At 48.3% G+C, this 14,044-nt stretch overlaps 1 protein-coding gene across 2 annotated transcripts in view; it reads right to left on the bottom strand.

The window, feature by feature from the left end:
- Sesn (Sestrin) overlaps positions 1-13,501 on the bottom strand; it is a 201,487-nt gene extending 187,986 nt beyond the window's left edge. Inside the window, exon 1 of one of the 2 annotated variants that reach the window (XM_025305322.1) lies at positions 13,480-13,501. The gene's annotated coding sequence lies outside the window, so the exon portion shown is untranslated. Of the gene's footprint in view, positions 1-12,496; positions 12,882-13,479 lie in introns of those variants that run through there. The other variant, XM_011151842.3, reaches the window with a different exon arrangement.
- Between the last annotated feature and the right edge of the window lie 543 nt (positions 13,502-14,044).

The following is a 14,044-nucleotide window of genomic DNA, read 5'->3' as shown; positions in this document are numbered from 1 at the left end:
TTTATTTTTCCGTTCCGTGCACCCCCTTTTCACCGATGCTGGGCGATGCGGCCGTGCGCGTTCGTTCGTTTTCCATACGCGATAGATCGCGTCGATGCATAACAGTCGATAGCTGCAATTTGTAGCTCCGTAAATGCGCGTACCGCGCGCCGCAACAGCGCGCATCCGAATGCGTTATGTTGACACACACGTGCGTGTAATTTGGCCGGGCTGTCTTTTTCTCGTTGTCTTTAAAATCGCGCTACTCGTTTGGACGTGTTGAATGATATCTAAACAGACCCGATGACGTGACGTTTAAGACGACGAGAGACGCGAAAAGAAAGCGTCTCCAAGTAATACGCTTGGATTTGCACACCTAAACAAAGTATTCTATTTGTTAAGTGATTTTTCTCATAGTCTCATATTCTAAGTGAAGCCTTTTACAGGGAAAGGATTTCTCTTTCGATGAAGCGATTAAAGTGAACCATTCACCTAAAAATTTATTAGATAATATTCTAAAGAGTTTTCCTCTTATATCAATTAATTTTCCTCTTATTTGAAGAGGAATATGTTAACTTGAATGTCGGCTTCTTTTGTTTAGTTATGCTCCACCTTCAGAACACACATGAACGAATAAGTAACCATGTGCTCATGGGTCAGAATATTTGGAAGCTTTTGAGAAAAAAGGTATGTGTGTTACTATATAACATATAACGAAAATAATTTATCCATATTTGGTCAAATACAGTTTATAATTTATTGCAAGAAGTTGAATAATGTATTCTTTCTTTTAATTAAGTTTCATACAATTGGTTATGATAAACATCTTTGTAGCTACGGAGTCCATAACAAAACTTTGGAAATTTATTTGTTATGATGATCTTATTTCATTCGTGCCTACTTATTATAGAACTGCCAGAAGTCAGAAGCGTATCTAAATATATATTACTTTTCGCTATACATTATAGTAATTTTTTCAAATTAACCAGTATAACCAGTAAGAATAAATAATAATCCTCTTAAAAAAAAGATTAAATAATCTCTGTATAAGAGGAAATTTATATTAAAATCAATAAGATTTACATTATACATACAACATATAATTCCTCTAACTTTAAGAACAATGTGTTTACAATAATCTCCTCTTAATTTTAAAGGAATCCTCTTGAAGCCATATATAAGAGTAAAATCCTCTAAAATTTAGATAATTTTGCTTGTTCTGAAGTTACTTTTTTTTGGGTGCAGTACGACTTTACGGGTATCCGAGACGCGTTGAAATGAATTCTGAATTGTATTCTGAATAAAAAAAGGAGGAAAAAAAAGTCAGTCGAAATCGACGCGCGTTTCGTGGGTGAGCAACATCTGCTCGCTTGGCTGCTCGCTCGAAAAATGGCGTGACGCGCGCAACGACAGATCGACAGCAATGTGTGTGTGCGCGTGCGCGCGCGCGACGTGAGGTATTTAAGAAATCGACCAATTGTTATCGGGTATGACGTCTGATAAATATGCAACGGGAACGCACGTCAGCCGCGCTTTTGGTGCCAGCGAAATGTCGCGAGTTACCTCGGAAATTGCTTAATGCTACACGGCGTTCGCAGCAGCGGCCGGGGGGATACAACGGGGCGAACTTCAGAAATCCGCAGTTTCCGCACTTGCCTCTCGTTTAACCCCGTTTCCACGTACCGCATACAGTGTTAACATTACGCCGTACGAATCCACGAAGAAATGGAAGACTCGCGAAGAGGAGAAAAGAGGGAAAAAAAAGAGAAAAGAAGGCGCAACGCGCGAAGACGGTGACGATATGCTCGCGTTCCACCCTAGTTGCTCGTCGTTTTCCGACCACGAAGGCTGAACACTGTACTTACGAAAAGTCCCCTTAATGAGTAACGATTATACTTACGCAGATAAGCACGTATACATAGGCCGAGCGATAACACAGTGTTTAACCTTCGAGACTCTCGAGAGTGTAATTTTTATTTACGCTGATCTCCGGCCACTTTTTTGCCGCCGCGAAAAAAGCGGCGAGCGATACAGCGAGTAGAAGCGACGTCCGTGTAAGCGAAATCGCAACGGAATGGTCGCGTCGCGATGTTTTCAGGAGTAAGCCACGTATCAGATAACAACGAGCGAGAGCGAGCGTTAATGAATACGACAACAATGAGTTGCCGCTGAAATTAGCGCCATTAGCGTAACGCTCCAATTGTTGCTCACAAAGAGAAGCATATCAGTTTATTGCGTCGTGCAATTGCGCTGCCTTAGTGCAGCTTTCAGAACGACGAGCGGCTGTTGAAAAATCCGGGACTCGTGACGAATTGCGTTCCGCGTCTTTAAATACTCGCGTATCCGCAGCGACTGGAAATCACCCGCCGACATTGCACACCACGATAAAAGTCGTGCTCATGCCGGCCGAATAAATTAGTCGAATTACACGACTAATCATATCACAATATCCGACAGCGACGAACAGCCGGAAGCAGAAAAGAGAGACGAGAGACGAGACAGGACGCGACGCGACGGCGATGCCGGAACGTAATCCCGCCTAAGCCGAAGCACAACGATTCGGCCGAGAGACGGGGGCTCTAATCGCGTTTCAAGCGAGAATAAACGAGCTAACCTCGGCGATCTCTCGCGTGCGCCGCCGACGGGGCAACACACCGCGGAGCCGAGTTCAACGACCGTAAATTTTGTTTACGAAAATCCACCCGGCAAGAGGGAGAGGGAGAGGGAAAGAGACAGAGAGACAGAGAGAGAGAGAGAGAGAGAGAGTGAGAGAGAGAGGCCTTGAGAGTCGCCGCCGGCGATGGGCCCGAAGAGTGGGCGGCCCGTTCGACGATACGTTAATCGCGTGAATCGATACGTTCTCGCCGCCAAAGGACCGCGCGCGCGCGACCGCCGTTGTTTCGCGCTGATCCGCCGAATTCCGGCGACGGGACGCGTTTACGTAATCGCGCAGCGACTATTAAAGCCACGTCAGCCATAAACCTTTACAACTGCAACTGCCGGGCCCCTTTCTCTTACGCAATCTGAACGCGTGGCGGACTACCGTATTTTTGTGCGGTTCGCGAATAAAGCGCGAATCGCACGCGCGCGCGCGATGAATGATGAATAAAATTCGTATCGTAGAATAAAAATATATCCCTGATATTTCGTGTTAACACTCTGCATTACATAATAATATATAATTAGCATTTTTTGCTGGAACCTTTAGAGACAAACAACAGAGGTAAAAAAAGAACGTTATTTATAAAATGTCGAAATCTCGAAAACGACAGTTAATTTTTTAATTAAATTCGGACGCTCCCCAAAGAACTTGGAAATTTCCGCGAGGTCACACCCCTCTTCCAGCGATGCATCGCTGTGAGCCGAAGGATCGTGTGGTAAATCAGACGAGGTTTCTGTTACCGAAATCGCACGGAATGCGAAAAATATAGAGAGACAACGTGTCTTCTTGCGCGACGTGTATCTTCTCACTTGCAGCCTAGAAAAGTACATTAACCCAAGAGCAAAGCAAACACCCGGAGCATCTCGATTGTTGAACGCGATGCGGCGCATACTCACGTTTCTATATATATATATATATATATATATATTATATATATATATATATATAGAGAGAGAGAGAGAGAGAGATACGGTAGATATTATAGTTGATAACTTCGTCTCTTAACGCCTGACTTCGTACACTTCCACGCGCGTTTCCCCGATGTGCCTGCGAGTGTGGAGGTAGCAGCGATATAAACCGCCAAGTTTTCTAATACAAGCCACTCCTTTTATAATACCCGAGCGTAAAGTTTTTCGTTTAATAGTATATAGCGCAACGGAGGAAAGCCCGTTTATTCCCAGAGTTAATTAATAGTTTACACTTTGTACACACATATACGTTACTTTGTAGCTCCGTGGAAAGAGAAGTCGTGTGTGTGTGTGTGTGTGTGTGTGAGTAGGAGAGGAGGAAACGCGATAAAGTATTTAGATCGATAACATAATTAGTTTCCGGCAAAATAAATTATGAATATTATGTGCATTGGTACTAGCTTCAACCTTCGAGTTTGATGCATTAATTCGTTTGCATCAACAAGTGGAGTATCCCTTGTAACGCGTGAATACTAACTAGCGAACGTCAACGCCGCATAATCCGCAAACGTTGCAACCAAAGCAAGCAATGAAATCCGCCGGAGATAATAGTTTAACGAATTATCAAGCGATAGTAAGACGCTTCGTGCCGCGCGAGTTTAGTTTCTCGGTAAATACGGTCTATATATGAGAAACACGTCGCACGAATTTCGCAACGCTGAAAGTTCGTGTCAAGATCCCGTCGCGATTGAGATCCGAAATAATCCCGTTATGCGAAACAAACCCGAGCGATTTATGCGTCTGTTGCGTGTAACTCGAAAAACCCGTGACCAAATTAATATTCCACTTTGGAGGGTACAAAGTGCGCGTTCGCGCGACACCTGTGTATGTGTGTGTGTTCGCCGTACATTTTCTCAAAATCAGTCGCGCAACGAGTGACACCACTTTTAGCGGCACATCTCCGACGCGCGGCGCGCGAGCGACACAGCTCGACTTTCTATTTGCTTTCTTGGCCGCGCTAATAACGACAACGACAACGACACGACGACGACGACGGCGACGCGTACTCGCACGCAGGGGATGACGTTCGTTATCGGTTATCAACAAACGCGAACGCGGGGCGAACGAGCCGATATCGATTGCACTTTTCGAATCGCGGAACGCGATTATTCAATCTCGAGTGACACACGCCGTTGCGCGAGCAGCGCCTCGCTGTCTGCGGCCTACCCGGGTGTGCTCACCTCAGCGGTTCTCAACGACGGACGCGCTGCGTCGCGCCGTGCCGTGTCGCGTAGCGTTGCGTCGCGTCGCGTCGCGTGCGAGTCGAGTGCAGCCCATCTTGCATCGCGCGATGGAAATTCTGGCCGCTTAGCAACAACGAAACGCATCGCGAGCGAACGCCAGTTGCCAACCCAAATGGAAGAGATGCGCATCTAGCAGAATGACCGGTTGAGCAATACTGTCGGACAAGCGATCCCTTTGTTAGATGAAACCGAATCGATCGATCAGGTCCATAGAACGAAGATTAGACACGCGCGTGACCTTCTCGCGCGAGCGAAATTCACACGATTTTCTTTACGCGAAAATTATTCACGGATTTATTTGCGTTGCCCGAGAGAAGCTATTTCGTGATTCATACGCGCGTGTCTCTTAACGCGCGCGAGACTCTACTTCGTACTTTTATACTCGATTAATCTACAAGCGCTCCTTCCAATACCGCGAGAGATCAGAGGTCGCGATACGTTTTTTTATCATTCTTCGATCGTCAAGCGGACTTGGATTGCCACGGTCACTACGCTCCGTTAAAAGGTAGAAACGCGCGTCTCGTGACGGTTGTATAATTTTTCTCTGTTGCACACGTATACGCACACGTATGACTTTAGGTTGGTGTGCTTAATAGGATGCTGTCGTAATACACAAGCAAGAGGCTATGACATAATAGTGCGAGGATCGAGGTGTCGCCGTGAATTATTATTTCGTATCCACGTGTGATACGAATTGAGCAGCGCGCTAATGAGCTTCGTTGAAGTTGTCCGTTGGGCGAAGATTAACCCTCAACTGAAGCACTGCAATCTACGTTACGTAACCGGAGTTATATGCCGGAGTCTCCGGGAAGCAAGGGTACATTTCCATCGCGCTGAAGGCCGGTGGCGCCCCTTTCCCTCTCCTGCCCCCCCCCAAAGTGTTTTACCGAAGTAATATCTTGTAATCTTCAAAGCGCATGACTCGCGCGCGACAAGAAGAGAGCTCTCTCGTGTCCAGATGAAATTACGTGAAGTCTGAAGAAACTAGATACCTTCGTTTCACTTGCACTTCCTACACTTTGTTTCTTTTCTCTTTCTCATAAAGTTCTCTGATTACGCGTCTACTTGATTTTAAATGCGAGGAAGGACGGGAGACAACGGGCGCGGCTAAAACCGACAGACCTTCGATCGGCTTTGCCGGAGGGACAACGCGGGGCGATGTAAAGTTTCAGCGAGCATCGTTTTCGGCAGCAGAGACCGATATATCTCTGTTTCTTTTTCCCTCGGTCCATTTTTCAGGCGTATCGCCTTATCAAATCCGGGATTTTATTTCTCCGCCGGCCGGCAAGGATGCGCGCGGCGCCGTTGACTTTACGATTCTCGCGTGTGTCATCGCAAGGGTAACGTATTCGCAAGCCGAGGTGACAGGTTTACCCCGACGGTGTAACAACAATCACAGCGCTTATCGTCGCGGCAACGAGATTACTGAAGTAGAGATATCAGCGCGCGCGCATGCGGGGGAAAGCTGAATTATTTAATAACTCGCCGGGACGAAGGAACGCAGCGCGCGTGTCACGTCGTACGAAAATAAGCAATATCTGCCGCGATGAATAATGTATCCGGCGGCACTCAGAAGCGTGCAAGCGCGGCGTACGGAAAAAAGAAAAATAAATAAGAAGAAGCGACACGTGTCGATTAACCTTTACCTCGTCAGATAGGGTGCATTGAAGAAGCACACGTGTCGCAGAAGTCTCGGCAGTCTCGCGGATCGCAGGTGGGTCGCAGGCAAAAATGTTTCAGAGACGTTCTAAAAACTCGACCAAAAACACCTGCAACACCCGAGTATCCGAGCGGATGAAGCAGAACGCGCTGATTAATGTAAAGCGGCTACCTGATTTTCACGATCGAGCTGAAATCGAGCGAGTTTCGCGTTAAGCGTTAAACGGAAGAAAAAAGAGGCACTCTCTGCCGGAGCGGGCGATCGGCGGCGTTTAACGATAAATGCGCGCCGAGAATACCGGTCTGTGGATTTTTCTCTCCTCCGATGGCAGAGATAGCGTCCGCACGGGCCCCCTTACAATCAGCGTTTTTACGAGCCGGGCGATCCACAATGCAACCGGTTGTTGCGACGATAAAACGCAGCCGGACGACGCAGCCGATCGCAACATTTTACTGCCGCCGACGGCGGCCCAATTAGGATCAATTTAACTGCGCGCGGAGAATTTCTTTCTGGCCGCGAAGTCGCACCGCTTTCAAAAACGCCGGCGAAACGGATCGATAAGACCGATCGATTTATTTTGCTCGGGTCCCATATTTCGTACCTACTTCGCAGCGCGTACTGTGCCCGCCGTTCAAGAGGACAACATGGCGAGACACGGGCTTGCTTAAATCGAATCAAATGCAAAGAGACTCTGTCAAATCTCGGATATGCGCGGCGGCTACGTCCGTGTCTCAGGATAACGGACGCGATATCGCTGGAAAGCGGAGGATCGTCCTCGAATCATCGAAATCGGAAGAGCTCGCGATTTTCAGCAGCTTAGATTTCCAGAGTCAATTCCGCCGCCGGGCTGCCGGGTCGCCGTCCTTTTTACCGTTCTCCGACTCGTGAAACGAGCTCTTGTGAATACAATCGGCCGTTTGCCGCGCTCGCGACGAGGACGAAGTTTTTGCCCAGAGCTGGCTCGCCTCGGTACTACGCGAACTCGCGATTAACAAAAGTCTTCACGAAAATGTTCCGTCTCCCTCCTGCCCCCCCCCGTCTATCCCTGGACGTCGATCGTGTGTCTCTTCCCTTAAGAGGACTGGAGGGTCAGATTACTGAAAAATCGTGCTTGTTTTTGATAATGATTTTGTGACGAACTGAATAAATGTTCAAGAATGAAAATTTTACATATATTTATATAACATATGAAGAGTAGAAAAATTTTGTTTTTAAACAAATACTCATATAAATATACGTCCACTTAAATTTTAAACGCGTTTTTCTCGAAATTTTATTGTTCAACTTTTTGCAGTGATTTCTCCGCAACTGAACTTCGTGTCGATTTGAAATTTTAAAGCAATAATATTTGTTCATGTGGCTCTCAGGTGAACCATGGACAACTCCGTCAAAATATTTCATTTCGAGATTTTTTTCGATAATTTTTTTATCGTAAAGGAACTGAAAAATTTGAATTTCTTTCTAATAATAGCTGCCATTTTGTTAATTTTATTCGATTTTTTTTCTAGTGGTTCACCGAATAATGATAACCCTCTTCAAGATTTCTAGCTAAAATTCGCTCTGATCGGACCATCGAAAGCCGAGATATTACTGCAAAAACGATAACTTGAGAAAAAAAAGGAGAGTATATTTCAGCTATATATATCGTATATTTATACGAATATTTGTTAATAAACAAAATTTTTCTACTCTTCATATGTTGTATAACTATACTTAAAATTTTCATTCTTGCACATTTATTCAATTCGTCACAAAATATTATCAAAAACAAGCACGATTTTTCAGCAATCTGACTCTCCAGTCCCCGGAACTCGTAAAGAACGAAAAGTCTCATTGACGAATATGCAATTCAATATTCAGTGTTAATTTCAATATTATTCAAAAGAATTCAATATTCATTATTAATATTCAATATTAATATCAAGCTGAATATTTTCGTCAATGAAACTTCGCTCTTCACGAGTTCACGTGCAAGGCGGAAGACACATAATCGATGCCGCTTGGCCTCCGTTTAATGCTGTCGATCGAACTAGCGAATGATATTCCTGCTATCGCGGTGCGAAGAAAGAACTTACGCAGAGATTATGCGAACATTGTACGAACGTATGGTGTTCAGCACGAGAATAAAACAGTAAAAGAGAGAGAGAGAGAGAGAGAGAGAGAGAGAGAGAGAGATAAAGAGAGAGAGAGAGAGAGAGAGAGACGCATTCCTCCGCGGATGACTCATCCGGAGTGATGATCAGCCGAAAGACCGACTCCCGCGAATTCGCCTTGGCGCGAGTGCGTCGAACGGGGCGCCGAAAATCACGGTGCAGATGCATGCGTGAGTGCACGCACGCACTCGGGGGCGACCGGGGGAGAGCGCGGAACCGCGCGCGCGTCAGTGTGCACCCCCCGAATTAACGTGTTCTCCTCTCGCACTCTCTAGCGTCACTCGAGACGGCGCGCGTTCGCCGTCACGCGGAACGTGCCGAAGAGACGCGCGAAGGAAACGGTTTGGAACTGGTTCACCGAAGTCGGCCGTTCCCGACCGCGCGCGACGAACAATACGAACTTCTGTAGGGGGGAAGGACGAGCGAGCGAGGGAGGAAGCGGAGGAGTGGGAGGGGGAGAAGGAGAGAGAGAGAGAAAGAGAGAGAGACGACGGCCAAGTCGCGCGGTGCGCGTGAAAGGCGATTTAAAGGGAAAAAGGAGGTGGTGGTCGAGAAAAAAGGAAGGCGCGCGGCGGCAGTAAATGAAAGACGAAGAGAGCAAGAGCGGTAGGTGGGCGAGGAGGGAGGAAGGAGCGAAGAAGAGGAGGAGGAGAAGAAGGAGGAGGAGGACGAGGAGGAGGAGGAGAAGGAGGAGGAAGGAGCATGGCGAACCGGTCGCAGCCTCCGCTCGTCAGCTGGAAGCTCAGCTGCAACCGGGCGCGGTGACCTCGACGGTGCAGCGCGCGCGGCGCTTCACGGAAAAGCGAGTCGATTTGCGAGCGATAACGGTGCCACGACACAGCGGAGTCGTCCTCGTTGCCGTTTACCCGCGCGTAATCCTTCTCCCTCGGCCGCTTCCGCCGAGGACTTTCCAGCGAGGGGTTTTCGCGACGCCGCGCCGACGAGCGCTCTCTCGCACGTCGGATAATAACGTGTGTTTACAGCGCGCGATTGTTGAACGATCGTGTCGAGCGAGCGCGCGAGATCAGCTGGCAGGAGAGAAATCGTGCGCCCTGCCGTCGCGGTGCATTCGTATCGTACTTACGTTTGCAGCGCGCGCTGGAAATGTAACGCGCGCGCGTCGTGGCGCGGCAGTGCGCGAAAGAATCGCGCGATGACTTGTACGAGCGATTACAGTTCGACGCGACTTTCTAATCGACGACGTAGCTTCGGAGCGGTGCGAGGCTCGAATTAAAAGTGTATTAAGTAAAAGTTGGCCGAAAGTAAGCGGAGAACATGATTTCATTATCTCGAGTAGCGTGACTCGCAAACTCTGAATTGCTAATTGCTCGGCCCTAAATTATCGGCCCTTGGGTGTAGGCCCGTCCTCGCCGAGAGGACGAATGAATTTCGGATTAATGGAAGAAAAAAAAAAAGGAACAAGAAAAACCGCCGTTGAACGTTCGTGCGGCGTATCTCTCTGTAATTAACTCGCATACACGCGAAATCATCGACAAAATTACACGCCGCGTAACTCGCTTCGTCGCGAGATTAGATCGCCTACTTTTTGCTGCCCCCCTCCCCACCCTCCCCCTCTTGGCGGAGATGTAATTTGCTCGTATAGTTTGTATCCGTTATGTTCGTCGTATAAACGGTTTCAGCGCACAAAAGTCCTTTAATGAATGAAACATCGCGCGAAGAGCGCGTGTGGATTAAACTTCGTAATAAGGGTTACGAAATTAAATTCGCGCGAGACATATATTACTGTCGCCGTCGATGTCCCTCAAGAGTAACATAAAGACGAGCTACGTCAAGATGAATAATACCGCATGGGATTACTTTCGGCCCGGATCCTTCGAGTTATCTTTTTTTCCGCCTGTTTTCATAGGTTCTCATAATGAGATCTCACGGTTACACACACCACGAGATCCGCCAAGTAGATCCGCGATGAATAATGCATATACTTCAATTTTACAAAATCCGCAAGTAAAAAGTGTTTCACATAAATCTTAAACAACGGGTTCACCCGGTATACCTGACACAGTGAATAACAATGCATATACAGCACATATATCGCTCGAGAGATTTTACGTTTCGACGATATTATATATTCGTCTCGAAAATAAGTTGACGACTGATATTTAGTCGTTTAATTCTTTCCTTTCACATCATTCGAAAAGAAACCGCGATATTATTATCTGCGTTTTCTCGATTCAAATATACATGCGCGAAGCAAAGCAGTTTATTCGCAACACGGTACACGAAATATGAGAGGCGAATTCCCTGCCGAAATAATTAGCCCGTTCTAGGAGATCCCATTCGGTCGCTACGCAAAGTGACGTCGACAGTGCGCGTCGTCGATGTACGCCTCTACGTCCGGGGTCAGCAACGAGGGAGTCGACGCTGCGCGTCGCGATGCCGCGAGAGAGTCTCTCTCTCTCTCTCTCTCTCTCTCTCCCTCTCTCTCTCTCTCTCTCTCACGAGGTGAAACCGACGGTGCGCAAAGTGTCACGTACGCATACGAGAGAGGACGCGAGAATTCGCTTCTGCCGTTGACAGGGCTATAAAAGATGCATCCGCAGGAACTCAGAGCGGCGGATCTGATTTTTTGGTCAGCCGCTCGGAACGGTGAAAACACGATGACAAGCCGTCGTCTTGAAATCCCTACGAAACTCACGCGTTTCGAACAAATCGGAGCAAAAACAGTAAATTCGGGCGAGTTCAAGGAAGCTAGTCGATCCCGGGCGATCAACACGGCGTAAAATCTAGGACGCGTTTTTCAGCGAATATTCATATCGGCAATCATGATAATCGCGCAAGTAACATTTAAATAACTAACAATCAGCGATGACGACAACAGAGTCGTCCTCCGGCGCACGCGATCTCAAATGTCACGGAATAAATTTTGAATTCTATACGTGTCGTACACGGGAGAGAGAGAGAGAGAGAGAGAGAGAGAGAGAGAGAGAGAGGAGAGAGAGAGGGAGGGGGAGGGGGAGGGAGAGGGAGAGAGAGAGAGAGAGAGAGAGAGAGAGAGCAGCAAAATTTCCGCACCAACCGTTTCGAGAACAAAGGAGCAACGTAGCCATAAAGAACAAAAGACAAAATGACACATTCACGATAGTTTCGAACAGGACGGCTACACCTGGGACAAACAGCGGCGCGGAGTGTTGTGTCGGGCAGCTCTCGCGGGGTGAAACTCGCGTTTGTGCGAGTCGATTCGAGTCAGAAAGTGCGACAAAGAAAGCGTTCGATTCCGGCGACCTCGCTTTTAGCGCTAACCTCGCTTAACCGTACGCCTCTGCCCCTCACAGCGAATTGCATTTGCGCCTCCGACAACGAGCGCAGAACCGACAGGCTCGATTAGCGCTAATCAAGCGGCCTTTGACGAGAGAAACGTCCCCTTCCCGTAGAAACGAAACCTAGCCACGTATTATCCCCGCGAGGATCAATCTCGAGGCGATCTCGGCATTAATTACTCGAGATTGTCACTGTCAGCGGCGAAGCGCGCGCGAGCGATCGCGAACAAACGCTGCGCCGCATCGCCGTAGGAATCGACTTGGACGGCAGCAAACCGGTCGATCGGTGCATCAGCTGAGAGCCCAGCTGAACCCAGAGAGCGGCCGCCGTAATAACCTCAACCTGCCTGCCTCCCTCCCTCCCTCCCAGCCCCTCTCGCCATCTCTGTCCTGTTCTCTTTCTCACTCTGTCTCTCTCGCTCGCTCGCTCGCTCGCTCGCTCGCGCGCGCGCTCGCTCGCTCACTCACTCACTCACTCACTCAGTCACTCGCGGCGAATTTCGCGAAAGCAAATGTCGACCGGTGGCCGACAACTGACTCTGTTCACGGTACCTGGTGTGTCCGGTGACGACGTCTCGGCGACGGTGTCCGCGGAAACTCGTCGACAGCTCCGAAACTTTTTGAAAGCCCACTCGCAATGGAATCTTCCAGTAGACTGGCGAGCCGGCGACAGCGGCGACGAGCCGTTCTCCCTTGCGTGCGCACCCACCGTGCGGCCGCGGCTCTTTTTCGCGTTGAATCGCGCGCGAAACGATCGCCCGGTACGGACGGGACGCAGCCGAAGGACCTGCCGGACGGAAACGTCGCGCTATTCGACACCGGCCGGCCGCGGTACGTCTGTTCGCAACAGAAACGCAACGAGACGCCCGCGGTTACCGCCGCTGACAGTTCACGAGCTGTCACTCCGCGGCGGACTGTCTCGCGCGCGTCGCTGCCGCCATCTGCTGCGTCCGGCGGGAAACCCAGCTGGCTTCGAAACGGTCACCGTTCCGCTGGCGGTGGCGGCGGCGGCGGCGGCGGCGCGGCGGACCACCTAGCAACAAGATCAATAGCCTAACTTATCGCGCACCAAGCGGTACCTTGGTACCCGCATAGCGAAGCGTTATATCCCTTTTGTTATCAAGGATCGAGACTGCCGTTCTATATCGTTGTGTAGTGGAATTTCGATGTTGCTGATACATGCGAAAATAACCACCGACGCTGACGTAATGCTGATTCGTTGGACGTGACGATCGACGCCTCGCGACAATTTACGCGACATCGCGACATGGAAATGATATATTATAAAACTATAGACCATATCAATGCATTATAGACTAATCGTGCGGATATTTATAGCGGATGGTCGAAACAGTCGGTAATGTATGTGCTCTCCGATTATCGTCAGGTTCCTGGGGCCTCATGGGTAACGGCCAAACTTTACTGGTCATTTTAATGGCCGACAATCTAGTAGAATCTTGTCGGCGTCGATCAGCCGATTCGATCTAGTCGAGGTTTGATGCGATATTTATGTATTAATACGGACAAAGACTTACTGAAGCATGAAGACGCCGAGTGTCGAAGCATTGGTTTCGTCGAGAGACGAACGTATTTGCTCCGCCGTTTCACTGGTCTGACTCCATGTTTCCAATGCGACACGCGACAAACACCAGTTATGAGTATCGTCGTCTGACGAGTTTAATCGCACTCTCGCAGACCCATTAACAGGCTAAAACGTTCACCTGTCACTGAATTCAGCACTTCTGATATTCGTTGGCACGCGACATTCACTTTGACGGGTAAAAAGATACCGCGAACACGGAGCGGTTACAATCGCGTTCGAACCCGCGCGTAACGACGCGAACTGCCGCGGATTGACGTGTCACGTGATATCCCGTATTTCAAGCCAGGCGGATTTTTGAACGAGCGCTTCTGTAATTTTCATGTTAATAAAAGCAAATGACATTTATCGCATCAAATTCTACTCGCACAACTGTTATTATCTTATTATTAGGGATATTATAATATGTAAATATATCCCATCACTGAAATGACAAATTTAAATTTGATAATATTAAATACGTAAAAATATCACAAAGATTTCAAGTTGAGATATTATCC

This window comes from Harpegnathos saltator, unplaced genomic scaffold (genome assembly GCF_003227715.2).
Source record: "Harpegnathos saltator strain DR-91 unplaced genomic scaffold, Hsal_v8.6 scaffold694, whole genome shotgun sequence".
In the NCBI taxonomy this organism is placed as follows: Eukaryota; Metazoa; Arthropoda; class Insecta; order Hymenoptera; family Formicidae; genus Harpegnathos; species Harpegnathos saltator.
This window is presented reverse-complemented; position numbering and strand designations above follow the sequence as displayed.